Below are 27,387 nucleotides of genomic sequence, written 5' to 3'. Positions count from 1 at the left end.
TGTGCCTCTTGCAGAGCCTGCAAATTTGGTTCTAATACTACCACTTACACAACCGCATTCTCAGATCGGCCCACTAAAATCAAAGGGCATTTTACATGTAAGACTGAGTATGTTGTTTATATTCTAACATGTGTATGTGGTTTAAGATATGTTGGAAGCACTAAGCTTCCAGCTCAGGCCAGGATCCTGCAGCATCTACGGGCCATAGTGAACTCGGACCCTAACTACCCCGTAGCTAGACATATAAAAGCAGAACATGGAAACAACCTCAATTTTCTCACATATTTTGTCATTGACCATGTTCCCAGCAGCAAAAGACGGGGAGATAGGGAGAAAAAACTCCGTAGACTGGAAACTAGTTACATTATAGAGCTGGACAGCAAGAGCCCTAAGGGCCTGAACACATGTGATGATTTGTACCATTTTCTTTAAATATCCCAAATGTTCGGAACATTGATAATAACTGTTCAGCAATGGAACATACATTATCATCCAAGGATTCAACTCTGAAGCATTAAGCACTTTATTTCCTGATGTAGTGCAATAGATAGGAAAACCTTTTATATTTTATACAAAGGTTTTAAATTAATTATGTATTTATACTTCTTATATGGTGTTCCTAGGATTAGGAGTCACAGTGCTTCAAATGTAATTAATAACCCTACTAATGAGAGCAAAAAGTACTTCCTTGAATGACAATTTGATTAAAAAAAAATAGGGGAGTATTAATTGAATGGTACTAAAATCACCCATAGTGAGGATTTGTGTTAACTGCTTTTAGAAAGTGACCAATCTGAACCGTAATATTGTAACAATGTTTAGTATTGCAATAATGTATTTGTACAGATATAAAAGTAAATTCGAAATAATGTATAGAACCACCCTTTTGTCCCTCACAAATCCCTCTTTTTAAATACAATTGATGAATTCAATATTGTGGTAATAATGATTTTAGACTTCCGGCTGGAAGAACAACAAAGTTACCATTATAGAATATGTTTTTGCATTTTGCACTTTTGAGCACATGTGCACATAACAGGTGAAGTAATTGGTCTGAATTACACCAATGAAAACTAAAACGAATACAAGCAAGAAGCCTGTCAATATGTAGCGTTCTTCAATGTACAATGTTACTCATGAAAATAATTGAGTATTCTCATTTATTAGAATTCTGATATCAGCGATTGTTATTGACAACATATATTTCTCGGTTTGAGATTAATTAAATATTATTTTTAGGCTAACGCTAAGAAAATACGCAACAGTATCAGTTTTAAATGAGGTTAAATGAATGCTGACATAATGGTGACAAAATAGGCGTCCAGAAATGTGATGTATAGTATGTTTTCTGTTTTCATGTATATGCAATCACCAATCACGCAGCACTTTACAATTGAAATAATGGAGGGAATCTCACAATCACTACCAGCGAGCAAGGCGTCAGGCACGCCGAAACGCGTTTGGTTAGGCACGGTAATGCACTTTATATAACTGGAAAAATAAAGAATCTCAGCGGCTGCTGAATTTGAAAAGAGTCAGTCTCTCTCGTTTTTTGTGGACGCCGTATGGATGCTGGCGTTGGGAGTGGAATCAGGATATATATATATATATATATGTATATTTTCCAACAAAAGATTATCCCACTTTAAAGAGCCAGCATTCAGGTAGGTTATGGAATTTCGTTTTTATTTTCAGGAAAACAGCGTAGAAAGATGAGAACAGAGTCCATGCTATTTACAAGCCTGACGCGTTTCATGCTCCCCTGAGCATTTCTTCAGAGGCTTCAGCAAACTCTGTGTGGAGCTTTCAAAGTTTTTCAATGATTTGCACCTGCTCCAGTGAGCGTTGGCGCCCCCGGGGCCTGCTGGTGCTGGTAGTTCAATAAATATTGCTGCAGTGAGCTGCTCCCAGAGTAAAATAATACTTTAAAGTTCAAACCCGAGTGGGGCTGGAAAATGTTCAAACTGCTCTGCGCTGCGAATGACATCCTGAAAAACGACCTTGCCTGCCAATTCCTTTTTATCAAATTGTCATTCAAGGAAGTACTTTTTGCTCTCGATAGTAGTGTTATTAATTCATGTATTCATGGCAGCCATTTTGATTGCCGCATGCTACCTCGTGCCGACCATGTGCTATGTCCTATCTTCCTGTCCATGACGCTTCAATCTGCCCAGCAACAATCTATTATTAGCGTCCCCTTGTTTTGCCGCTGACCGTTAGGGTTCACATCTGGTAGTGATTAGTCCGAGATTGGAATGTGTTAGTCGAACCCCTCAGACTGTTAGCTCCACCCACTGATCGATTGTGCTTCTCAACATTACCTTATATGTACATAAAATGTGCTCTTGCGCCTTGTACCGCCTTCTTTTCGGCCCCTGTGTGGGTATAAATAAAGCATGCGTCCTTAACTCATTGTGCTACTTTTTGCAATACCGAAGGGTATTGTTTGAATTGTGGTACCACCTCATGAGGTGTAATAAACGTTATGTTTTGTTTTTTCCAGTTTCTGTGCCAACTTCTTTCAATTGGGTCTGAGGACTTCGTGCAGAGAAGGGCGACCCCCTTGCACTAGCGGGTCTGGCTGAGGCCTGCACGACAAATTGGCGCCCGTCACGTGGGGCTCATCGGCGACTCGGATGCCCGAAGGATTGGTCTTGACGAAGGTTTGGAACCTCGCTGAGGACGCGATCGCTGCCAGAGAAGACCCGACCGAGTCTTGGCACCCGAGGCGTTTCTTCCCTTCTTTCCGATCTGACCATCCAGGCGGCGCCGGTCCTCGACTGAGATCTCTTCTGTTGGTCCGCCGTGCAGTGACCGTTTGGTCGAATTTAGAACTTGGCAGTTGGAACCTGGACACCCTATGTTTGGTAAGAGCCGTTTTACGGTGCTTGCTATGGGTTTTGAATGCCCTTGTATGGTAAGGTAGTTTTAGGAACGCTTGCTGTGGCATATTTGTATTTGGAAAAGACTAGTCTAATTTGTATTTGAAATCTTGATATGTTTATGAATATATGTCTTGCAAAACATATAGGCAGGTAATGTGAAGATTTTTCTTCAACTATTTGATTTGATTCACAGGAAGCTCGGTCTTCCCCTGAAATATATATTTCTAAGTTTCCTGAATTGGATTCGCTAAGCCTGGAGCAGATTATGAATAACATTAAGTCAGGCTCCCCAGCAGACCCGTGTCCCCCTAGGGTCTTTCGTTTGGCGCGCCCTATTCTGGAAAATCACATTATCTCCATTCTCAACAGCTCAATGGAGACCGGCCTACTACCATCAAGTCTCAAGGAGGCACGGGTGAGGCCTCTGTTAAAAAAGCTTGGAGCCCACCCGGCCATTTTAAAAAACTATAGGCCAATATCCCGGCTGCCCTTTCTGTCCAAGATTTTAGAGCAACATGTGCTGAAGTCCCTTTCCTCATTCCTGGAATCACACCATCTTCTCCAGGAGCGTCAGGCGGGATTTCGGGCACATCACAGCACCGAGTTGGTGATGCTCTCGGTGCTGGATGAGCTGAGAGGTATGGCTGACAGTAAGAAACCTAGCGCCCTGATACTTTTAGACCTATCAGCGGCGTTTGATACTGTCAGCCATTCCCTGCTATTGGACAGATTGGCTGCATTTGGGATAAGGGGTCAGGTCCATTAGTGGCTCCAATCTTTTTTGACTGTTAGGACCCAGAGGATTCAACTGGGGGATGCCATCTCTAAAGTGGGTATTCTGGAGTGCGGAGTCCCTCAGGGTTCCGCACTATCCCCACTGCTTTTCAACCTGTACCTCCAGCCGTTGATTGACTCTCTAGCTAACATGGGTTGTCGTGTATTTAACTACGCTGACGACACCCAGTTATTGCTGAGTATTGATAATATGATCCTAGCACAAACCAGTGCCCAGAACATCCTCAGACATACGGTTGGCTGGATGACGGCCAATCTGCTGAAAATAAATCCGGAAAAAACGGAGGTACTGGTGGTCTCTACCCTAGCATCGCCTTGGAGTGATCTCTACTGGCCCCAGGAATTAGGGCGCTCACCGATACCAAGTGACAATGTAAAAAGCCCTGGAATCAAGATTGACAATGAGTTGTCCATGGCCAGTCAGATCTCCTCAGTAGTAGGGATGTGTACTGGTTTGATTCGACAGCTACGAAAGCTGGCCCCTCTTCTTTCCTCTTCCGCACTCCGTATGGTAGTTTCTGCCACCATTGTTTCGAGGCTAGACTACGGGAACGCCCTTTATCTAGGCCTACCTAAAATTTAGATTAATAAATTGCAGGTGGTCCTGAATGACGCGGCGCGTCTGATCTTCAAGCTACCCAGAAGATCTCATGCTACTGCTCTACTACTCAAGTTACACTGGCTCCCCATTGAACAGAGGGTAGAGTTTAAGAGCTTGTGTACAGTCCACAAGGCCATCTATGGGCAAGCTCCTGCGTATATCAAAGAGCGCTTGGAGTTATATACCCCCAAGCTAGTTTTGCGGTCCGCTGAATCCCAGCTCTTGGTCTGCCCTCGTTATAAGTTAAAAACCAAAGGCGGCAGGTCTTTCTCGGTTTTGGTTCCGCAGATCTGGAACAATCTACCAGAATCACTTCGGAAAGAAGCGAATCTCCTGCGTTTTAGGAAGTTGTTAAAAACTTTTTTATTTAGGGAGGCTCTTGATCCAGCTAAATAAATCTTATTACAGGCCCCGGACTATTTTATTTCTCATGAATTGTTGTTGGCTGTTTGTTTTTAAGCGCCTAGAGACCTGTTGGTGAGTTGGCGCTATAAAAGACCAAGTTAACAATAACAATTTGAATGGCGCAACGTACTAAAAGTACCTTAAGCGCTACTTTTTGTATAATATTGCATATTTTGCACTATTTCTGACATGTTTGTTTTTAGCGCACTTCGAAGGTTGTGCTGCTTTTGTAATGGTACCAGTTTACGACTTGAGGAATCGCAACCGGCTCCCCCAGAAGGGATCCCTAATAGAGATATGTACGTTAAGTTTGGTCTTTCTGCCATAATGTACAGCAAATTATGGCATAAATATAGCAAAAAGGATCCTGAGTTACAGTGGCCACTGAATGGGTCATTTGATGCACGAAAGGTTGAGTATGTGGAGCGATGTATGTTTGAGCGAAGGTCTAGACGTGATATGTTTGAATGCCTGCGTATGTGGGAAAAAGACTCCACTCTACAACATGCCAAATGACTCTATGGTATTCCAATCCACTCTACGACACACCTCTCCACTATACACTATTCCACTCTGCGCCACTCCACACCCCTACACTCGACACCACTCTACTGGCCGCCACTCCACTGTATGCCACTCAACTCTACGCCGCAACATTCTACACTATTCCAATCTGTGCTACTCCACTCTGCACCACTCTGCTATTCTATTCTACGCTACTCCACTCTAGTCTATGCCACTACACTCTATGGCACACCACTCTACACCATTCCACTCTAAGCTATTTCACTCTACTACACTCTGCTCTACGCCGCCACTCTACGCCCCTCCACTCAACTACGCTCTACGCTACTCTTCTCTTTGCCACTGTACTGTATTGCACTCCACTCCAAGACACTCCATTCTATGTTCTTCCACTATACGCCACTCCACTCTATACCCCTCTACTCTATGTCACTCCACTCTATACCACTCCAGTCTATGCTAGTCTGCTCCATGCCACTCTACACTATTACACTCTATGCCACTCCACTCTACGCCACTCCACTCTATCCTATTCCGTCTATGCCACTGCACTCTAGGCTTCTCCACTGAATGCCACTCTACTCTGTGATATTCCACTCTGTACCACTCCACTGTACACTATTCCACTCTACGCCACTCCTCTCTATGCTACTTAACTCTACACCACTCAACTGTATGTCACTCCACTCCATGCTGTTCCACTCTACACCACTTCACTCTATACCACTCCACTCTATGCCATTCCACTCTATGCCATTCCACTCCACACTATTCCACTGTACGCCTGTGGTACTTTTAGGCGGCTCGGCCAGATGTAAAGGCGGGGAGGCTTAGGTGGTTTCTCAATGGTGTCTTTTTGTTCAAAGCATTTACGATATTTATGTATGTACTTGAAAACAAAAAGCTCTTCTAATGGTAATTCCTGTACTCTTCTGTTCTGCTAGGGCTTCGGTGTGGTTAGGTCTCCCCGGATTCTCGGTGGTAAAGAAAATTGAGCGGTAAGTATTAGGTTCTATAATAATGCCTTGAATTCTCCGCCACCAAGACATCTGGTGATTAGTAGGGGGGGGGGGCGGTCAACTCCACTGTGCTAACAGAGTTTGTGGAGTTTTTAGCACTCCGCACGGAGCGCGCAATTTTGCAAAAACCCCGGCACCCGCCGCGGAACGGAGTTTATCGGCGCCATCCCCAATAAAATGACATTTGCCTGACCCTATTATGGGATCTCCTCAGGACAGGGTCTTTCTGCGCGCTGTTTGACATGCGCACTAGTAGTTCTCCTCATAGTTCTTGCTGTCCTTGCCCTTAGCTGACTTCCAGAGTGAATCAGAGAAGATGAAGCGGACAGTGGAGGCTTCCTCTCAGCGTCAGAGTGCAATAGCCAGGATGAAAGAGGAGGCTAGAGTCTGGTGGGCTGCACTGCAGTAGATAACCCCCGCTTGAAGGTAAGGTGCCGGTCTTGTTGGGATTGGGAGGGAATGTAATGCTTTAACGGGGGTGGGGGGGTTGCACTTGCTCTGAGCGGCACAACCTATTTGCACAGAAGCAGCTGCTTCTAGCTGCACTCATATCTGGGCCTGGGGTTTCTCATATGCAGAATTGTGCATGACTGTGTGCCACCATTACATTGAATCAAGTAAAAATTAAAGGAGCTTCAAGTTCTCACAGGCACCTGTGACATGCGCTACAGCTGAGCAAACCAGCGTTGAGTTTAAAAAGTGGCCTTTTCAATTTCTCTCTGTGTTTTCCTCTACTGTGAGTCACTTAACAGTCACTCAAGACATTAAAGCTATGTGTGTTATGCAGCTGATCTGTATCTTTCAGTTTCATCTGGTGAAATGCAAGGCGTGTGGTGTGGTTGTGTGGGAATTGTGGTGTTTCGGGCCTCAGGTCCGCATGTTGGACAAATGACCACAGACACAGTGTAGTTGGGTACTAAAACTGGCCACGGGCCCGTGCGCCCGGCCCCTTTTATTTCCAGGGTCACCTGCCCGGTGACGCCTGTGGTGGGTGGGTGTAAAGTGTGGGGTACAACAGGCAGAACACTAGAACGTGTGCAGCCGGACACTATATCCCTCCTAAACTTTAATGAAAAGAAACAAACAAAAATCCAACCTGTAAGAAAACAGATAAACAACACATAGCACCAAATGTGTCTCTTCAGGCCGTCAGCCACGCAGCCCTGGAGCTTTGTACCGCATGGTGATGATGCTTTAGTCCGCCTAGGCGAGGTACTTTAAACCGGCCTGGTCTCCTGGTGTTGAAGTCTATGTACAAAGTATGAGTATCGGTGCATTTGGAGTGGGGGGTAGAGTCCACTATGGAGATTTAGCAGGAGCTCAGGTTCCGGTGGACGACAAACCTACAGCTGTTCGGGATGATCTCGGGGTGTGAGGCTTTTCCTGGGAGGTGACATGCGTGATGGTCTTTGTAGCTCCTGACAGCCGAGCAACTTCAGACTTGCCTCTCGCCTGGACTCCTCTCCCACTGGAACCTCCTATTGGGACTCCCTGCCAGGCTGCCATGGGACCGTGTGGACAGTGCGGGCTCCGTGTAAACCGCGCGAAGGCGTCGCTGAGGAACTGCCAACAGGACTCACAGCCAAGTAACTCATGTAGCTGCAGAGGGTGGTGTCTCCGTCTAGATGTTCTCGCCATCAGGACTCAGGTTCTATGCCTTCCTCTTATGGTCTTTGGATGACCAGTCCTCGACTGTGACCTCCATGCTAACGGTGCTTGTCATGGAGCTTCTGCCGATGCATCTCTCCTATTCGGATTCCCCTCTCACAGGAACTCCATCGAGGCCCTTGCCCCTGGATTGCCATGTGACCATGTGGGATGTGCGGGCCTTTTGTAGGCAGCACTGAGGGGTCGCTGCGGAACTCCCAACAGGGCCACAGCCAAGTCTTGTGTAACCCCAAGGTTGGATATTCCAATGGTCGGTATACTCCACTTCGGCAGGCTTCAGGTTGACGGGGAAACACAGAAGGTTCCTGGGTGGCTCTCCTCGTTGAACTCCAGTTGTCTGAAGTGTGGGGATCCACTCTGGTGGTGGGATGCTCCTTGGTGATGATGCACCTGGATGACGATGGCAAAACAGTGATTTTCCTTCAGGTGGGCAACAGGCGGTGATCTATTGTCTTGGGTGACCTAGTGGAGTGAGGAGGACTAGAGGGACTTTGCAGCCCGTGTCTTCATCTTGCTGAGGCTGTTCTTCACCCGTGGCATCTGCGGTGAGGAGCAGTGATGCCATCCGACTTGGACTGCCGATGCTTGGAACTGGACGGTCGCACATGGAAGCTTTAGAGAGAGACACAGTTTGCACTAGCAGCGGTGTTAGACCTGGCACCTTGGGCGTGGGTCTCCTTTCCTTTTTTTCCTGTTGCCTCTTGTATTTTTGCTGGTGTTAGATGCTTTGGGCACTGTGCCACTGCTGTCCAGTGCCACAGTGCAAGTGCTCCCTATTGTAAATTGATGTATTAATCAGTGGTTCCATGTTTGGCTATTTGGTTTACTTGTCAGACCCTAGTCTAGAGCATCGAATGTGCCCAGGGTGTGTAAATCCAAATGCTGATGGTGGGCTTGCAGCACTGGTTGTGCCACCCACAGAAGCAGCCTTGTAAAATGTGTCTAAGGTCTGCCATTGCAGAGCCTGTGTGCAGTATGGTACTGTCACACTGACTGGGCAAGTGCACCCACTTGCCAGTCCCTAAACCTTCCCTTTTCTTCATATCAGTCACCCCTATAGTAGGCCCGAATGCAGGGTGCATTGTAAGTATAAGCAACAAACTGCAATGATGGACCCTTCCTAGAGTCAGCACCTGACTAACTTTCTCCCAAAAATATTCGATATCCCTTAAATTAATGTAGGGGATTGTGTGCACACTGAATGGCACCCATCATCACTGTGCCTATTCCCTCAAGGAATTTTAGTACAATGGAAAAACAACAGCAAAGGTGCACCACAACAAATAAGATAACAAGTGCAAGAAGTATTTGAGCACAATAAAGAAAAATAACATAAAGGAGTATTGTTAGTCTTCTTTTAATCTTTAATTTTCAATTCGCAGTGAAACAAAAACAGCCGACGCGTTTCGTCCCGAGCCGGGACTTCTTCAGGGCTGTCGGTAAAAAACATATACATACAATCAATTTTGTGTTCAACAAATAACTTACAATCTTACAATCTAAACAACGACAGACAAATTAAAACCTTCCTACGATAGACATGGAGCTATTTACATTGATCCTTGGGCTTTAGCCCACAGACAATCTTTGATCTTGGGGTTAAAGCCAAGCATCAAAATATATACACATGTGAGAACAAATTAATATGTTAAAAAACAGATATACAAACATTATTCACATATACAGAAAATCATTTTCTGGTAATTACATTACAACCCAACATATTCTATCTAAAGAGGGATAGATATGTACAAAGCGCCTCCAGTATATGCTTGAAGCACCGGGAGGGACCAAACTGAGAAAAGGGGATGAGAAAATTGAAGAAAAAGGCAGAGTAAACGAGAGGAGGCCCCATAACAGGAGTGGACTAGTTCCATCTAGTAAGGAACCCAGTGAGAAGAGTAACCAACTACGTCCAGCAACAAATACCCTTGTTAAACCGAACGCAAAGCACATTTACCTTTAAGTCTTATAATACGTCGCTTATGGAGGCAGGATAATGTAAAGGGAACTGGAGTCCAAGGATTACCTTCCCAGCTACTTTTACTCCTGATGTGTGTGATTTCGTCGCAATGTCGAATTTAAGATAATTGGACCTTTGGCGGGGACATGAAAAAGCAAAAATCAACATCTTAGAGTTTATTCATTTAAGTTTACAATGCTCAATGAGTTAGTGGCGGACCGGGGGGGGGGGACAGTAAAGCCCGGTCTTTTAAATCTAATTTTCCTTTTTCATAATCTACTTACTGAAAACATGCCAATCGGCGAAGATGGCAGTCTTTATCAAATGTTCCTGAATGGTGAGCACGGTCTTGTCACCTTAATCATATATCTTTCTTAGGTCAACTACTGAAAAACATTAAGGAGGAAAGATTGATTGTACTCTCTACAAGGTGTTTCAAATAAGAAAGTCACAGAGACCAAAGTTGTATCCCTGTATTTATATACTCCCTAAAATTCATAAGGGAGGCCCTTTTCCACCTGGCCGTCCCATTATTTCGGGAGTCAATTCACCCACAGAAAGATTATCTGAGTACGTTGATACTTTCATCCAGCCCATGGTACAAAATCTTCCGGCCTACTTGAGGGACACCAAGGATATATTGGGCAAATTGGAGGGTTTTGTGTGGACAGATACCCTACATCTCGTCACCTTAGATGTAGTGGGGCTTTACACCTGTATCAAAAAAGAATTTGGAATAAGGGCCCTGGAAACCTTCTTGGACAAACGCTCAGCAGACCACATGTTGCACAATGGTGTCCTCCTCGAGATGACAGAAATCATACTGTCCAAAAACTTTTTCTTACACGATTCGACATGGTACCACCAAACACAAGGGACTGCGATGGGTTCCAGATTTGCTCCCGCTTACGCCGGCCTATTCATGGGCTGGTTTGAGCGGGAGCATGCATGGGGTCGCCACGCATCCAGGTGGATGAATAACATCATCTTCTGGGGTAGGTACATCGATGATGTGATCATGATCTGGGATGGACCTACCCCGGAACTTTTGGATTACTTTGGCTACCTCAACGATAATCCTTTCAATGTACGTTTCACGATGACACACAATCAGAAATCCATTGATTTCCTAGATGTGAAATTTTTTGTGGAGAACAACAAAATCCAGAGCTGCACTCATCGCAAGGCGACTGCCTGCAATAGTATTCTACACTACGAGAGCGCACATCCCCGGCATGTAATCGAGAACATCCCGTATGGGGAAATGGTTAGGATGCGCCGGAATTGCAGCACGGAGGACTCTTTCCTCCAGAATATCCAGGAGACTGAAAAACGATTTCTTGAGAGGGGCTACCCCAAAAAAATCTTGGAAAGAGCTAATAAAAAAGTCAAAAACATATCAAGACAAAGTACTTTAGCGCCCAAAACCAGACCAACAAATAGTAGCAGACCCCTATCATTTAGCACACAGTTCTCTGATCAGAGCAGTAAAGTGTTTAACATCTTAAGAAAGCATTGGCACTTGATTGCGGATATACCGAGCCTCCAGGGTTCGATTACCAGGACACCCAAAATATGCTACAGGAGGGGAAAAAACCTCCGTAATATCCTGTGCCCAAGCTACATAGAATCTAAAAAACGGGCCAACTGGTTAACCTCCCCTGCCAAAGGATTCTTCACATGTAGCAATTGCAACATGTGTGAGTTGGGTAGAAATAGAACTAAGGAATTCTGTTTCAATACAAACAAATCCTACACAATAGATCACCTGATCAACTGTAATACCAAATATGTTGTTTACATCTTGGGGTGTGGCTGCAACAAGATTTATGTAGGCAGCACCAAAAGAGCTCTAAAAATCCGTATCCAGGAACATGTCCGGGCAAGACGCAATGGTGACATGAGGTACCCCATGTCCTATCATATGCAGCAATATCATGAAGACACAGAAAACATGTGGTTTATGGGCATTGATCACCAAGCCAACCACCCAAGGGGAGGCAACAGGGAACTCGCGTTAAGACAAAGGGAGGCGGGCTGGATATGTAGACTACGATGCATAGAACTCGGTCACAACACCGAGGATGAACTACATCATTTCCTTGCCTAGCCCGCCTGTACAGTGTCACATCTACCTTTGGTTTATATGGGAGATTTTCCCCTTTATGCATATTAACAAAATTAGGATGACATGTCCATATAATCTGTAAGAAGATCCAAATTTTGGACAGTGAATTTGCAAATAGAAAACCTGCAAATGCCGTATTCCTTTTTTGTTTTACATGTAAACAAATTTAGGATGACATGTCCCGTCTATTTTATGTTTTACATGTAAATATTATTTAGGAGGACATGTCCCTACTCTACGTTAGAAGGTCTATGCATTGGACTGTCAATCTGTAATTAGAGAACATGTATATGATGTACCCGTTCCAATCTAGGATGACATGTCCCTCCTCCTTTATGTATTGCATGCAATCAATATTTAGGATGACATGTCCCGACACTATGTTAGAAGGTCTAGTCATGGGACTGTCAATTTGAAATTAGAGAACATGTTTATGACGTACTCCTCTCAGTGTCAAGTACATTTTTTAATAGTTTGCATTTTCAATCCATGTCAACAATGTTTATTGGTTCCCTTCCCTGTTTACCATGGCAGGCATACAAAAGGTCCCAATCATTGTCATATATCTCCGTTGTTTCTCTCCTGTCCTTCTGCACTTGCAGACCTCCTCCTCTTCTCTTTTCAGACTCTATGCGTGTGAGATTGAATTCAGAATGGGGAAGACGTTTCGGATTGTCAAGCATTTGATAAAAGGATTGAGTCACTCTTTCAAATGAATAAACTCTAAGATGTTGATTTTTGCTTTTTCATGTCCCCGCCAAAGGTCCAATTATCTTAAATTCGACATTGCGACGAAATCACACACATCAGGAGTAAAAGTAGCTGGGAAGGTAATCCTTGGACTCCAGTTCCCTTTACATTATCCTGCCTCCATAAGCGACGTATTATAAGACTTAAAGGTAAATGTGCTTTGCGTTCGGTTTAACAAGGGTATTTGTTGCTGGACGTAGTTGGTTACTCTTCTCACTGGGTTCCTTACTAGATGGAACTAGTCCACTCCTGTTATGGGGCCTCCTCTCGTTTACTCTGCCTTTTTCTTCAATTTTCTCATCCCCTTTTCTCAGTTTGGTCCCTCCCGGTGCTTCAAGCATATACTGGAGGCGCTTTGTACATATCTATCCCTCTTTAGATAGAATATGTTGGGTTGTAATGTAATTACCAGAAAATGATTTTCTGTATATGTGAATAATGTTTGTATATCTGTTTTTTAACATATTAATTTGTTCTCACATGTGTATATATTTTGATGCTTGGCTTTAACCCCAAGATCAAAGATTGTCTGTGGGCTAAAGCCCAAGGATCAATGTAAATAGCTCCATGTCTATCGTAGGAAGGTTTTAATTTGTCTGTCGTTGTTTAGATTGTAAGATTGTAAGTTATTTGTTGAACACAAAATTGATTGTATGTATATGTTTTTTACCGACAGCCCTGAAGAAGTCCCGGCTCGGGACGAAACGCGTCGGCTGTTTTTGTTTCACTGCGAATTGAAAATTAAAGATTAAAAGAAGACTAACAATACTCCTTTATGTTATTTTTCTTTATTGTGCTCAAATACTTCTTGCACTTATTATCTTATTTGTTGTGGTGCACCTTTGCTGTTGTTTTTGCATTGTAAGTATAATGTAGGACATGCTCTGGTGTGTGTGGCATGTCCTAATTGTGAATTACAGCCATTTTCGTTTTTCACTATTGCAAGGCTTTCTGTTACCCATAGGCCAGAATGGGCTGTTAGAATTATTGCATTTTATAATCCTAACTGACTCAGAGAACATGGTAGAAATTCAAGTTTAGTATGCCTGAACTCAGAATGATCAAATGCATCTTTTAGTGAAGTTGGTTTTAACATTCTGTGTTTGCAAATACCACTTTTAGAAAGTAGGTATTTGCTTGCCTAACCTTTCAAGCCTGCCTCTGCTAGGTTGTGTATTCCTTTGTCTGGTTTTGTGAGTGACAGGGCTGGGGGATTCCAAGAGACAGGATGAGTCAGCCCAGTGATGAATAGTGAGATCTGCATCTAGATGGGAGGGAGGAGTTGAACCTGAACCTTAAATAGGGCTTGATGTGCCTGATGGCTCCACCTCCTGGGTAGCGGCTGATGTATCTGCCCTGCACACTGAAAGAAGAGAAGGAGTCCTGTAAACAAGTGCTCCAGGAGTGTACCTGCCTTCCACAAGGCTGGCTCCACCTCCTGTGGGGTGTCTGATGTTTCTACCCTGCACTGTGAAAGGAAAGAAGTCTGGTAAACAGAGTGCTTCAGAACTGGTTTGGACTGGGCAAAGGCCCCTCTCCCCACCGAGAACAAAGGATTTTGGGGTATAAATATTGGGCCCTGATCCCATGAAATAGATCACTTTTGGACTACAAGAAGAAACTTTTACTAAAGAGAGACTATTCCAAAGCTGAAGTGCTGCTTAGGGGATTGGCCTACAGTGGTTCCCTTACTGCCAAAGGAAGGAGAAAGGAACTTTGTGTACTTTGATTTCAACTTGTGAAGGATCTCCAAGGGCTTGGAAAAGAGCTTGTCTCCTGCTGAAGACTCAGGGACAACAGACTTCACCCCCCAGCTCCCCAGAGTTCTTTTGGAAGTGCCTGCTGCTGTTTTGGGCCTTCTGAGGAACTGTGTGTCTCAAAGGAGCTGGAACCGCGACTCATCGAGGAAGAAGCGTGTCGCCGTCGCTGTGCCTGCCATCGCAACTCCGAAGGAGGGTGTCGCCGCTGGAACTGTCGCACTGCACCGCACCGCATCGAGAGAAGCGTGCCGCAACGAAGAGGAAGCGTATCGCCGTCGCTGCTGCCGTCACAACTCCGAAGGACGGTGTCGCCGCTGTAGCTGTCGCATTGCACTGCATCGAGAGAAGGGTCTTGCAAGAAGGTCGAAGCGTGTCTCTGTCGCTGTGCCTGCCGTCGCAACTCCGAAGGAGGGTGCCGCCGCTGGAACTGTCGCACTGCACCGCATCGAAGAAAAGTGACTCGCATCCCTGAGAAGCGCGCCGCTGTCGGAGCTGCTGCGGTCGCATCGTGGATGTCGCTGCTGTAGTTGTCGCATTACGCGGAAGCTTCACGCATCGTGGGAGAAGAGTGTCACAGTTGGAGCTGTTGGCGTCGCATCGCTGAATAAGGGTGTCGCCGCTGCAGTCCACGCATCCAACCGAGAACTTCTCGCATCCCCGGAGAAGCGTGTTGCATCTGGAAGATCTTCACGTCTTTATTTCTTTGTACTTGAACTTTGCTTTATTTCCCTTGCTGCGACATTGCTTGCCGTGGAAGCGCAACGCAACCTAAGGTACATTGACGCAAAGTGTTGCATCTTAAGAACTGAACTTAACTAAGCTAAATCTACCATCTTAAAGTAACAGTATTGTGTATTTTTGTTGTTTATGGTCTTGTGGTAACTCTATATAAAGTATACTTCTTTTTTATATAAAACCTTGTGTGGTGTCTATCTGTAGTGTTGTCACTTGGTTACTGTATGTGGTCACAAATGCTTTACACACTGCCTCTGAGATAAGCCTGTCTGGTCGTGCCAAGCTACCAAGGGGGTGAGCAGAGGTTATTTTAGGAGTGTAATACCCTTATCCTGACTAGAGCCAAGGGTCCCTATTTGTCACAAGTACCTATCTGTGCCAACTATAGACCCCCAAATCTAACAGGCGGCTTACATTTGGTTCTCCTATTGGACTGTCTCCAGGGACGTTGCTATTGCTTCAGGACTGGATGGTTGCACTGGGAAGCGTTGGAGACACGGTTCGCGCTAGCTGCGGCTTACATTTGGTTCTCCCATTGGGCTGTGTCCAGGGACGTTGGTCCGGCTTGATGGCTGTCGGGTGTGTCTGGGTGCGCTCATCTTGTGGTGGTACGAGTCCTCTGTCCTGTCACTCTGCTCCTTTTTCTACTGTTCACCTGTGGTGGTTGTCTGCCCTGTGGCGTTGTGCCACTGTTCTTTCTTCCTTTGCGGAGTGGCGTCCTGCCACTCTCTTTTCCTCCTTCCGATCAGGTCCGCACTTGGATGCGGCGTCCTGCCACACATCTAATGTTTTCACCACATGGACATCTCGCTGGTTGCGTCAAGTTCTTGGGACGGTCTTCACTCTTCTGCGGACCTGTCACAGGTCTGTCCTGTCAGTAGGACTTGCTTCTGCCTCTTGGGGACCTTTCATGGGGACCATTCTCTCATCCGGGATTTCGCTGTGCTCCTCTTCGCTTCACTCGAGGGCGTCGTGTTTGCGCCATTGTGGCACTTGATCCTGCCTCCCTTCGGGTATGCTTTACAGAGTTGGTCACTTCGAGTGACATGCTCCTTGATTGTGGTGCGAATGTGGCATCCGGCCACATGTTGTGTGTCCTTGGAGCACGTTGCAGTGGCAGCTTTCCACGTGGAGTGTGCAACTCTCTTCTTGCCTGCCTTGGGTCATTGGCTAATCCATCTTGAGGCAGTGAGAGAGAGGACAGTCCGTGCTGTCTTCTGCCCACTGCTGGGCTACACTGGCATGGTGGAGATGTAGTGGATCTGCCGTCCGTCTTCAGTAGTGCACTTCTCTGGGGAGAGTTCTCTCGGCTGTCCGTTTTGTCAGGTTTCTGGGTGCATGAGTCGCGCACCGCATGCACTTTGTCCTCTTCTTGGGCATCCTCTCCTGGCTTGCAGTGGTGGCTATTCACCACTGGGATAGGTGGCTCTCTCTTCTCGCTTGTGTTGGCTTAAGACAGCCACTGGGTGTTGCACGTAGTGCAGTGTCTATTCCATGCCTTCCGTGGGCTTGCTGCCTTGGGGCTTGACTCCCTTCTCTTTGCTGGGTCTCATTCTCTCCCCTCAAGATGAGCAGCGTGGCATTCCCTTTTGCTCGTCAATTCCCTGGTGTGCATGTAACTCCGACCAAAGTCATGGGGGAGTGCCCTCGTATACCTCTTGCAGGTCCCGGGTACTTGCCATTGCGCATGAACAGCTTAAATGCAGTCGTTCACCATGCAGGAGTCTGTGCAGCTTGTCTCTCACTTACATGGCAGTGGTGCCACGAGATGGTCATGCCATTTGCCTGGTTCCACGGTTTCATGAGGGGAACACTAACTTGGAGGTTCAGGAGCAGGCTGCGTTCACCCGCTGACTATTTACTGGAGGCAGTATTTTAGAATGCCTCTTACCGAGTGGACATGCTGGTTGCCGTGCAGGGGAGTTGCCACTAGATGGCATCAAGAGAAGGTGCAGTCAGTCTCCTCCCGTAAGTGTGCGGCTGCTACTAGTCCACAGACGTTATGGGCAGCTAAGTGTCTCCCAACAAGCTGCCCGCCCTTCTTTGTGCACCGGGTGGTGCTCAGGTGACTGAGGGGGAGGGGGGGGGGGGCGTTTAGGCTCTTTAAACAAATGGGGTGGCAGGTCCCTTCTGACAGTCTTCGCCTGATTGGGCTGGTACGAATGTTCCTGGCTGGGTGTGGTGCATCACGGCGACCGCTAGGTGGCTCGACTTCACTGCATGCATGGGGCTAATGCTCTTATTTTACCTCGGGCCACGTAGGGTGTGAGTTGCAGGTGGGGGTATGCACTGTCGCGAGCACAATCTCCCCTAGCCGCCGGGATGCCTCGCCTCTCCCCATCAGCCGCGGAGGTCCGAAACTGCTCCATAGTGGCACATGGCACTGAGCCCTGACACCTGCTGACAGCCACAGGACACGGCCTCGCCCCTACCTCCGGACCGCATTAACAGCACAATGAAGGTAGTAGGGGGGAGCACAGCAGGGATGTGTGCATCGGCTGGGCTCCTTTCTAACTTCACCCACTCAAGCACATCCGGGGCATACTCTTGCAGCTTGCTGGCAGTGAAGGAGCCGTCTTGAGCCCAGAGCTGGCTGCAGGGTGTCGTGTAGTGGGTGGATGTCGTGTAGTGGGTTGCGCTACGTGCAGGAACCACACAGGACACAGATGGTATGTTGAGGTACTTCTTTATTTTGGTGTATCGTCCGTCCGTCTGGGCACGTCCGTCCTCGTCCTGCTGTGTACTGCCCTTTCCTGTCCGTCCACAGGAAGTAGTCTGGTGACCTGGTCACCACCCTGTGACCCACAGGGTCCTAGTGTCCGGCGTCTGTCGTGGTCATCACATCTCCCCCCCTGTCGCAACAAAGTCTTTTCTACATGCACAAATTCTTGGTATGCTGTCCACACTATATATATGAGAGAGAGTGAGAGAGAGAGAGAGAGAGAGAGAGAGAGAGAGAGAGAGAGAGAGATACACAGTCTCTACATTTCTTCTATCAGTCTCTTTGTCTTTTTGCACTCTCTTCTTGGTCTTTGTCCTCCGCTCTGTTCTTGTTCTCCGCCTTCTTCTTTGTGTGTTTTCATCTCTCCGTTCGTTCCTTGCTCTCTTTCTTCCACTTCCGGTGTTGTTATTGCTCTTTCCCCTTCTTCCATCTTGAACTCCTTGAAGTGTGAGCTGTTTCTTGTTATTTTCCGATGATCTGAGACCGCCGTCACCATTGACCCTTTTACTCCAGTCACTACCAGAGGATCTTTTGAGAAAGGGCTGTCAGATTTCCTTTGCTGTGTTTGTTTCACTATTACCAAATCTCCTTCCTTTAGCTTGTGTTCAGCTGCATTTCTCTTTTTGTCGGCATACTCTTTCATTTTCTTTTTCTCTTGGTTGTCTTTTTCGGCAATCTCTCCTCTGTTGGTGTCTGCTATGGTCTCTGTTTGGGGTAACCTTGTCTTGCTTGCTCTTCCTAACACCAGCTCTGCTGGACATCTGCCCGTGGTGCTGTGAGGGGTGTTCCTATAGTCTCGTAGCACTTGACAAAGCGCTTGTCCAATTGAGATCTGTGTCAATTTTGCTCGCTGAATTGCTCTTTTGATGGTCCCCATAAATCGTTCTGCCATTCCGTTGGCTTGTGGCCACAGAGGAGTTATTTTCCTGTGTTTGATTCCCAGGTAGTCCATGAACCTGCGGAACTCTTCTCCTGAGAATGGAGGCCCATTGTCTGTTTTCAGTGTTTGTGGTGAGCCCCAGGCAGCAAATATGTCGTCTAGCACAGGTAGGGTGGCACTTGCCGATGTCGATGACACTTCCCTCACTATTGGAAATCTTGAAAATTCGTCAATCACTACTAGCAAGTACTTTCCAGTCTCTAGTGGCCCATAGAAGTCTGCTGCTAGTTCCGTCCATACTGCCAAGGGCAGTTCCGACATCTTCAACGGTGTGGGCTTACTAGACGACCCTGTTACTTGACAGGTGTGGCATTGTGACACTTCTTCCTCCACCATGCTGTCCAGTCCTGGGAACCACACTCTTTCTCTCAACATCTTCTTTGTCGCTACAATTCCTCTATGTGACTCATGAGCTATCTTAACTGTCCTCTTCCTCAGCCGATGCGGTATTACAATCCTTGGACCTCTCATCATGACTCCGTTCTCTGTCTCAGACAGCTCTTCGCCAATCTTTTTGAACGCCAGCAGTTCTTCTTTGTCGACCCCTTCTTCTGTGACAGTGTTGCTATTGATATGTCTCCATCTTTGTAGCCTCACTATCATTCCTATTGCCTTCATTGTTGGGTCTCTTTTTGTCTCCCGCTCCAGTTCTTCACTTGTTATTGACGCTGGAGTGTTTTGTTTCACAATGAAGTTCAGATATTCTTCTGCCATTGTGGTACCACCTTTTCGATGCGGGAGCGGGTGCCGCGACATATAGTCGGCTGGGTTTTGGTCTTTGCCTGGTTTGTGTACTATTTTGAAGTTATAGTCCATCAGCCTGATTCCCCACCTTTCTATTCTTGGTGGTATTTTCGCGTTTGGGTTGCCATATATGGTCACTAGTGCTTGGTGGTCCGTCACTATTGTGAACGGTTTTCCATATATGAACATGTGGTAGTGCTTGCATGCCCATACTACTGCCAAACTCTCCTTCTCTGGTTGAGAGTATGCTCTCTCGACATCTGACAGACTCTTGCTTCCGTATGCTACTATCTGTCGAGGTGAATCTTTTCCAGGTTTGTGTTGTGCTAGTATTGCGCCCAGACCTACCGGGCTGGCGTCTACTGTTAGTTCAGTGCATAAGTTCGGGTCGAAGTATGCCAGGTGGTCTACTGCCGTTACTGACGCTCTTATTTCTTCAAACGCCTTTTTGCACTCTGTGGTCCAGTCAAAGGTGTGTCCTTGTTTTGTTAGTTCTCTCAATGGTGTGCTCACCGTCGCGAAGTCTTTTATATACCTCGCGCAGTAGCTGGCGAGGCCAAGAAAGGATCGCACTTCAGCGACGTCCTTTGGTTCACTCGTTTTTTCAAGCGTGTCTATCTTGCTCCGGTCTGGCCTCATTCCTTTCCGTGAGAATATGTGTCCGAAAAATACCAATTCTTCCCTTCCCATTTCACATTTCTTCTCGTTTACTGTCAGGCCCACCTCTACTAGCCGTGAGCACACTTCCCTTAGTGCCGTGTCGTGTTCTCCATCTGACTTCCCAAAGACCAGAATGTCATCGCTGTAGTTTAGACTGTTCTTTATCGGTCTTATTATCTGCCTGATCGTTTCTTGAAATATTTCTGCTGCTGAAGATATTCCAAAGCTCAGCCTTTTGTAGCGAAACAAACCTAGGTGTGTTGAGAATGTCGTTATGTATCTGGACTGTTCGTCCAGCTCCAATTGATGGTAACCCTTGCACAGGTCTAGTTTGGAAAATTTTCTCATTCCTGTCAGGCAACTTATCATGTCGTCCAGATATGGCCCTGGATGCCGTTCTCTTTCGATGGCTGTGTTTGGTATTCTCATATCCACACATATTCTTATCTGTGTGGTGTCCTTTTTTGGTACAGCCACTATTGGGGACACCCATGGCGTTGGCCCTTCTGCTGGCTCAATGATGTCCTGTGCTAGTAGGGCCTTTATTTCTTCCTCCACTTGAGGTTGTAGATGTATTGGTACCCTTCGGTGGTGTTGTGCGACTGGCCTGACAGCTTCATTTATGTGCAGCGTTATTTGTCTTCCTTTCAGCTTTCCTAGTCCTTCCGTTAGGTTTGGGAATTCCTGTAGTATGCTCTCCTTTTCCGACATGTGGTACGTCATTTTCAGTAGGCCCATTAGTTTTGCTGTTACATTGCTTAGTAGACACAGTGCGGGAATGTCTCCTCGTAACACGTGTATTTCTTCTGTGACAGTCGTGCCCTTGTGCGTCATGGTGTCCGTGAATTTTCCCATGTTCGTTACGGGATTTTGTGCACCCCACGTAAATACTCTTACGCTTGATGGTTGTAGCGGTGGCTTCCTCTTCATCTTATCATATTCCGTGGCACACATGATGTTGCACGTGGCTCCGCTGTCCAGTACAAATTCTGTTTGGTGGGGCCCTACTTCAATGGTCACCCAGTCCGTTTTCTTTATTGACTTCCTGTCTATTAGCCTGATGTGTTCCTCTTCATGCCCTCCATCTGTGGTCATGAGGTATAGGCGTTCTACTTTTCTTGTTGTTTCTTCCTCTTCCTCTTCTCCTCCTGACTCTCCAGACGAGCTCCTCTCCGTCGCGTTCATGTGCCGTACATGTCTTGTCGTTGCTGTTCTTGGCCTTCCGGGCCTGCCACGTTCATTTTTAAATTGCCCACTTTGGCACATGGTAGCGAAATGGTTGCTTCTGTTGCATTTCTTGCATGTTTGACCGAATGCTGGGCATGGTCCTTTGTGAGGGAATTCCAGACCGCACCTGTAGCATTGGGAACTTTGTTTCTTCGCCGCTTGTTCCTTGTGTCCTCCCTTCCAGTTCCCTTTCTTGCCTGCGTCTGACATTCTATGTATTTGCTCTCCCTTTCGGTCCATCTGTCTCGCTTGTATCATTGCTCTTGCTTCGGCCCTTGCTAGATCTAAAATCTTTTCTAGGGTGATCGGTTCTTTCAGTAGTCTTGTGCGAAATTCCGTGTCTCGGCAGCCTTCTATCAGTTTGAGGCGAAGTGCCTGTTCATTGTCGTATGTTTCAAATTCGCAATGTGCTACTAGCTTTCTCAGCCTTGTTGCGAAATCATCCATTGACTCTTCTGGTTGCTGATATGCCATGTGAAAGGAATACCTCTCAAAGTCGACATTTCTTTGGGGGTCGAACTTGGCCGTTAGACATTTTTTTAACTTCTCGTAGGTCTCTAATTCACTCTGTGGCAGTGTTATGAGGAGGTCATCCACCTCATCCCCCACTAGGTTTAGGAATAGATCCAGTTTTTTTCCGTCCACCACGTCAGTCGCCTTCATGTATCGTTCACATTTTATGATCCATTTTTCCCACCGGATGCCCACTTGTGGTTCCGATACAGTGAAAGGCACTGGTATGCGGTATTGTGCACTTTGCTTTGTTTCTGGCATTTCTCTTGTTTCCTCTTTGCACCTTTGTCTCCCTTTGTTATTTATTTCCTTTGTTTATTATTTTTTTTTTTCAAGCTCCTTTATTTTGAGCTATTGTATGTTGATGTCTTTCCTCTTTGTGTCTCTTTTATACTCCTGTCTTATGGTGACAGTGTTGCTCCTTTTCCTGTCTCTGTGGTGCTTTCCTTCGTGTTTTGCCTGCCCTTATAATGGCTGCCCTTTATTTCTATTGCATTTTCTTTGCTTTGTCCCCCACAAAATGTCCGCCTTGTCTCTCGCGAGATTTCGCTATTGAAATCTCGCTTTCGCCTGACCTCAAAATGGCCGACTTGCTATTGCCGCGTTTCTATTGGCCTCTCTGCCTCTTTTTAATATGGCCGCCGAGGTTTTGCTGCTCTCGCGATACTACGCGCTTCAATTGTGAGCGCGCGAACTCCCAGCGCGATCTCCCTGCTGTCTTCGGCGCTGCCGCTCCTTGCGGCGGAGCTTCTCTTACCGCTCGTTGCTCTGCTTTGTTGGACGCTTATCGGGGTGGGCTCCCGTGTAGCTCCTTGCGTCAGCGCTCTGCAACCTTATCTCATGCGCGTTCACACGCACTGGCGTTGCAGTTTCCACACACCTTCGTCGCCAGATGTCGTGTAGTGGGTTGCGCTACGTGCAGGAACTACACAGGACACAGATGGTATGTTGAGGTACTTCTTTATTTTGGTGTATCGTCCGTCCGTCTGGGCACGTCCGTCCTCGTCCTCGTCCTGCTGTGTACTGCCCTTTCCTGTCCGTCCACAGGAAGTAGTCTGGTGACCTGGTCACCACCCTGTGACCCACAGGGTCCTAGTGTCCGTCGTCTGTCGTCTGTCGTGGTCATCACACAGGGATTGCAGCCTCGGTTTCCTCCCTTGCTGGCAGGATGTGCATCAAACTGGCGGGTGGCAGCCGTCTCGCTCCGACGCACACTGCAGATGCTGGGCGCCGTACAGGGCCGGTCCTAGGATTTGCGAGGCCCCGGGCTAAAAGGGAACGTGCGAGGCCACCTCTAATTTAGATAAGTGGCCCCTTGCAAGGAGACTATTCAGAGACACAGTTTTAACTTTTACTCCACAAGCATTTCTCACACCTTCAGTACTATAGGTGTGAGAATTGATTGTGGTCTAAAAGTTAAAACTGTGGGGGCGCCAAAATGCTGGACAATGGGCCCCCCACAGTGTCTGTGAATGGTCTCCTTGCAAATGAGGGAGCGTCTCCCTCCCCTACGCCTCCAGACACCATCCCTGAGAGGCCGGGGAGGGGGCCCCCTCCAATGGACCTTAATTGCAAGGCGAAACCTTTTTTTTTAAATAGATCGCCAGGGAAACAACAGGACACATCACCAGTGCGTGGCCCCATGCTGGTGGGCTGAGTGCGAGGCCCTGTGCAGCCGCCCACGCTGCCCATGCCTAGCGCCGGCCCTGGCGCCGTATCACGCCAGTCGGGTAAATTGCCTTCTAATGTGGGCAGGGCACAAGTCGTAAAAAAAGAAGTGGGGGGACGCTGTCACCGGAAGTGACGTCACGATAGGACGTAACATCATGAAAGGTGTCAAGCTCCTCGTCCCAGACAGGCCAAAGAGTGAAGTCCAGCTGTTTGGCAGGGTGGACGGCGTCCCCCTGGTAAAATAAGTTGGGGGACGCCGTCCACCCGCGTGGTACCCCGACTCGAGCCCTGAATGTGGGCATATTCTTCCCCTTTTTGCTCTCGGAGTGCCACCTTCACTGCGGGGCGATGTGCCCGCTTCCTCAGGGCAGGCTCCGGCGGCATCCGATCCCCTCCATCAGGCAGGCAACAACGGCGGTGCTCTGGCGGAGCTGTCCACCCCTTACCCTACGACTTATATCACCAATTGCCTGTCGTGTGGGGTAAGGTTTAAACAGGCTAATCTTTGTCTTTGAGGAATGTTAGGGTCCCCTCAGGCCCGCATGTTGGACGAATGAACACAGACACAGCGTAGTGGGGTACTAAAACTGGCCCATGGCACGTGCCCCCGGCCCCTTTTATTTCCAGGGTCACCTGACTGGTGACGCCTGTGGTGTGTGGTACAACAGGCACAACATTATAATGTGTCCAGGCAGACACTACAGGAATGTTTCTTGCTCCAGAAAGTAGCTATTCACAGCTCAGAGTACCGATTTCATAATCTTTTACTTACAGGGCTATTTTGGTAACTTTATTCAGGTGATATTGTTGATGGGGGGAAAATATACAGACGATCGCTTTTTAGAATAATTTCTAAATTCCTTTAAAGCTCAATAGCACCATCTACTGTCAATAGGCAGTGTAGAATAGCTCTTATTGACAACGTGAAATATTTTACGAGCAAGGACTGCATTCAAATCAAGATCTCGGTTCAAGATATTTCGTCAGGCTGCGGAACTCCGCGGTATCTCACGGAGTTTGTGAAACTCCGCAACTCCGCCCAGGAGTCATCATAGCACTTACGTCCTGGACTCGCACTGATTAGATAGAAAAATTGGGAGGGTTTCAGTGGAGACAACTGAAGGTTATTGGGTTTGTCTATGTCATAAGTACGTACAAGTTTAGTTGTGTCCAGAAGAAAAATCACATTTCACATGAGCTCGACATTCTGTTTATGACAGAAACCTGGACTAGCCCTGATTGCGAGGTCGACTTTGATTGGGCTTGTCTGCCAGGTTACAAAATACACCACCAACCAAGATTAAATGGGAGGGGGGGGTGGAGTTGGAGTCATCTCCTGGAAGATAGGGACCATTGACATGGATGCGGTCAATGGTATGGAACTATTGGGCCTGACTATAAAAAATGATTCTGGTCTTGTTTTCAAAGGGATCATTTGTTGTAGGCCTCACGGGGCCTTTAGTATTCAGCAGCAACAATCATTGCTAAATACCCTCACTAATATGGCAGCCACTCACCCCAAATTAGTAATTTTGGGGGATTTTAATCTGTGGCTAAACGGTTCTCTCGACCCTGGGCTCCACAATTTACTTCACTCGTGCAAAGTTCTGGGCCTCCGCCAGCAGGTCTCTAAGGCCACTCATAAGGCTGGGCATCTCCTTGACCTTATTTTCTCCAAACCCCACCTTCTGCAAATTGGCAAAATTTTGCAGATGGATTGGACGGATCATTTCTTAATAAAATTCTTTGCTGAGCTTAAGACTCCATTGACACAGGTCTCACGCCTTTTGACTGAATATACCAGCAGAGAATGGAAGGCTCTGACACGCTTGAAGTGGTCCGGCACTGTGTTCAAGGTCGGGGATTACTTCTCTTCTGATATGCAAGTTACTAAAAATTACGCCTCACTGTGTCAAAAAATCACCTCTATGCTGGACTCCTGTGCCCCTCTGAAAAACCACAGGTGTAAAGGCAGAAATTCTGCCCCTTGGTTTAACACCACATTAACAGACCTTAAGCTAATGTGTAAACAGGTTGAGAGGAGATGGAGGCAAGGCTATAAGGAGACTGACAGGTTGCTGTGGAAAATAAAAATCGTAGAGTATAAGAACGAGATTAGAAGGGCCAAAGCCGACTATTTCTCCTCTGTAATTTGCAATGCTTCCATTAGCTCCAGAAGCATTTTTTACATTTTGAATAGTCTTACCAGTCCTGACTGCTCCAAGAATGTATATCCCCCTCACTAGAACTTTGTGAGAACCTGGCCAGGTTCTTTCGGGAAAAGATCCAGCTGATTATTGATGATCTTGAGGGTGGCCAGCAAGCAGCAGGGAACCTAGTTCTGGCAGCTGAGTGCACTGTAGCGCTAGAGGTGGGTGACTCAGAGGATGTGGACATCGGCCCTAGATGTCAAGTTTCTGAACAACTCTGTGAGTTTACGCCTTTAATGGTGGAGGACTTCAGCAGTTTGGCACTGGGTATTTCCTCTAGATCACCCCTGGACCCGATACCACATAAGATCTGGAAGGAGTACGAGGAAGAACTGTTCCCTTCTCTGCGTCTGATCTGTAACCATTCACTAATCAGTGGTGTAGTTCCCCCACAGTGGAAGCAAGCTTTGGTTTCTCCTTTATTGAAGAACCCTTCCCTTGATCCTGAATGTTCAAAAAACTATAGGCATCTCTCCTTGCTGCTGTTTCCTGCTAAAATCGTAGAACGGGCTGTTAATATCACTCTGTCTTCATACATAGAACAGCACAATTTGCTGGAGGAGGTCCAGTTTGGATTTCGGCCGGCTCATGAGACTGAGGCTTTGTTTACCGTCATGGATGAGCTTCAGAGGCGGGCAGACAGGGGACAGGCAGCTGCATTGATTTTGCTCGACCTGTCTGCCGCCTTTGATACGGTCAACCATGAGATCCTGATGAGAAGATTGAGCGAGATCGGGGTGAAAGGCTCTGCCTTGTGTTGGTTTCTATCCTTTTTGCAGGAAAGACAGCAGGCGGTGTCCCTTCCCCCCCTTCTAATCTGCCTTCTCCAACGTGTTGCATGGTGTTCCTCAGGGATCGGCAATCAACCCTATTCTATTTAATGTATATTTAAAACCTCTGATTGCATATAATGTTGACATCATAAATTATGCCGATGACACGCAGATGATCCTCTCCTTTGAGGGTGAGGATTCGATAACAGGGGAGGCGTTTCACAACTGTCTGCAGGACACGGCCGTCTGGCTGCGAGATAATTCTTTACAATTTAACGCAGGAAAGACTGAGGTGATCTTTTGCACTGCAAATAGGATCTATCCTCTTGTTCCCTGCAATTTTTGGCCTTCGGGAACTTCTTCCGCAGTTCAGCCGGCAACAACTGTCCGTAATCTGGGCATTATATTTGAAGATAAGCTTACTCTGGAAGCCCAGGTTACTAAACCAACTGCCTCTTGTTTTGCGATCATCAGATCCCTTCGAAAAAATTTCCCGTTACTACCTTCTCGGATACGTGCCCAAGTAGCAAGATGTACGATTCTTAGTAGGCTTGACTACTATAACGCTCTCTTGCTTGAATCTCCTAACTTCCTGTTGGACAGACTGCAAAGGATCAAGTCAGCAGCTGCCAAACTAGTCTTAGGGTGGTCGAGAAGCTCTTCTGCCTCTGCAGCTCTGGCAGAACTTCATTG

The 27,387-nt window shown here is 46.9% G+C and overlaps 1 long non-coding RNA gene across 1 annotated transcript in view; it reads left to right on the top strand.

Annotated features, from left to right (window-relative positions):
• Window positions 1–27,387, top strand: part of LOC144781525 (uncharacterized) — a 120,306-nt gene that overhangs the window by 42,788 nt on the left and 50,131 nt on the right. Inside the window, exons 4-6 of the long non-coding RNA XR_013601005.1 lie at window positions 2,504–2,867; window positions 6,156–6,209; window positions 6,521–6,656. This is a non-coding gene — a long non-coding RNA (uncharacterized LOC144781525). The remainder of the gene's footprint in view (window positions 1–2,503; window positions 2,868–6,155; window positions 6,210–6,520; window positions 6,657–27,387) is intronic.

The sequence above is a fragment of the Lissotriton helveticus genome, chromosome 9 (assembly GCF_964261635.1).
Source record: "Lissotriton helveticus chromosome 9, aLisHel1.1, whole genome shotgun sequence".
NCBI classification, from domain to species: Eukaryota; Metazoa; Chordata; class Amphibia; order Caudata; family Salamandridae; genus Lissotriton; species Lissotriton helveticus.
This window is presented reverse-complemented; position numbering and strand designations above follow the sequence as displayed.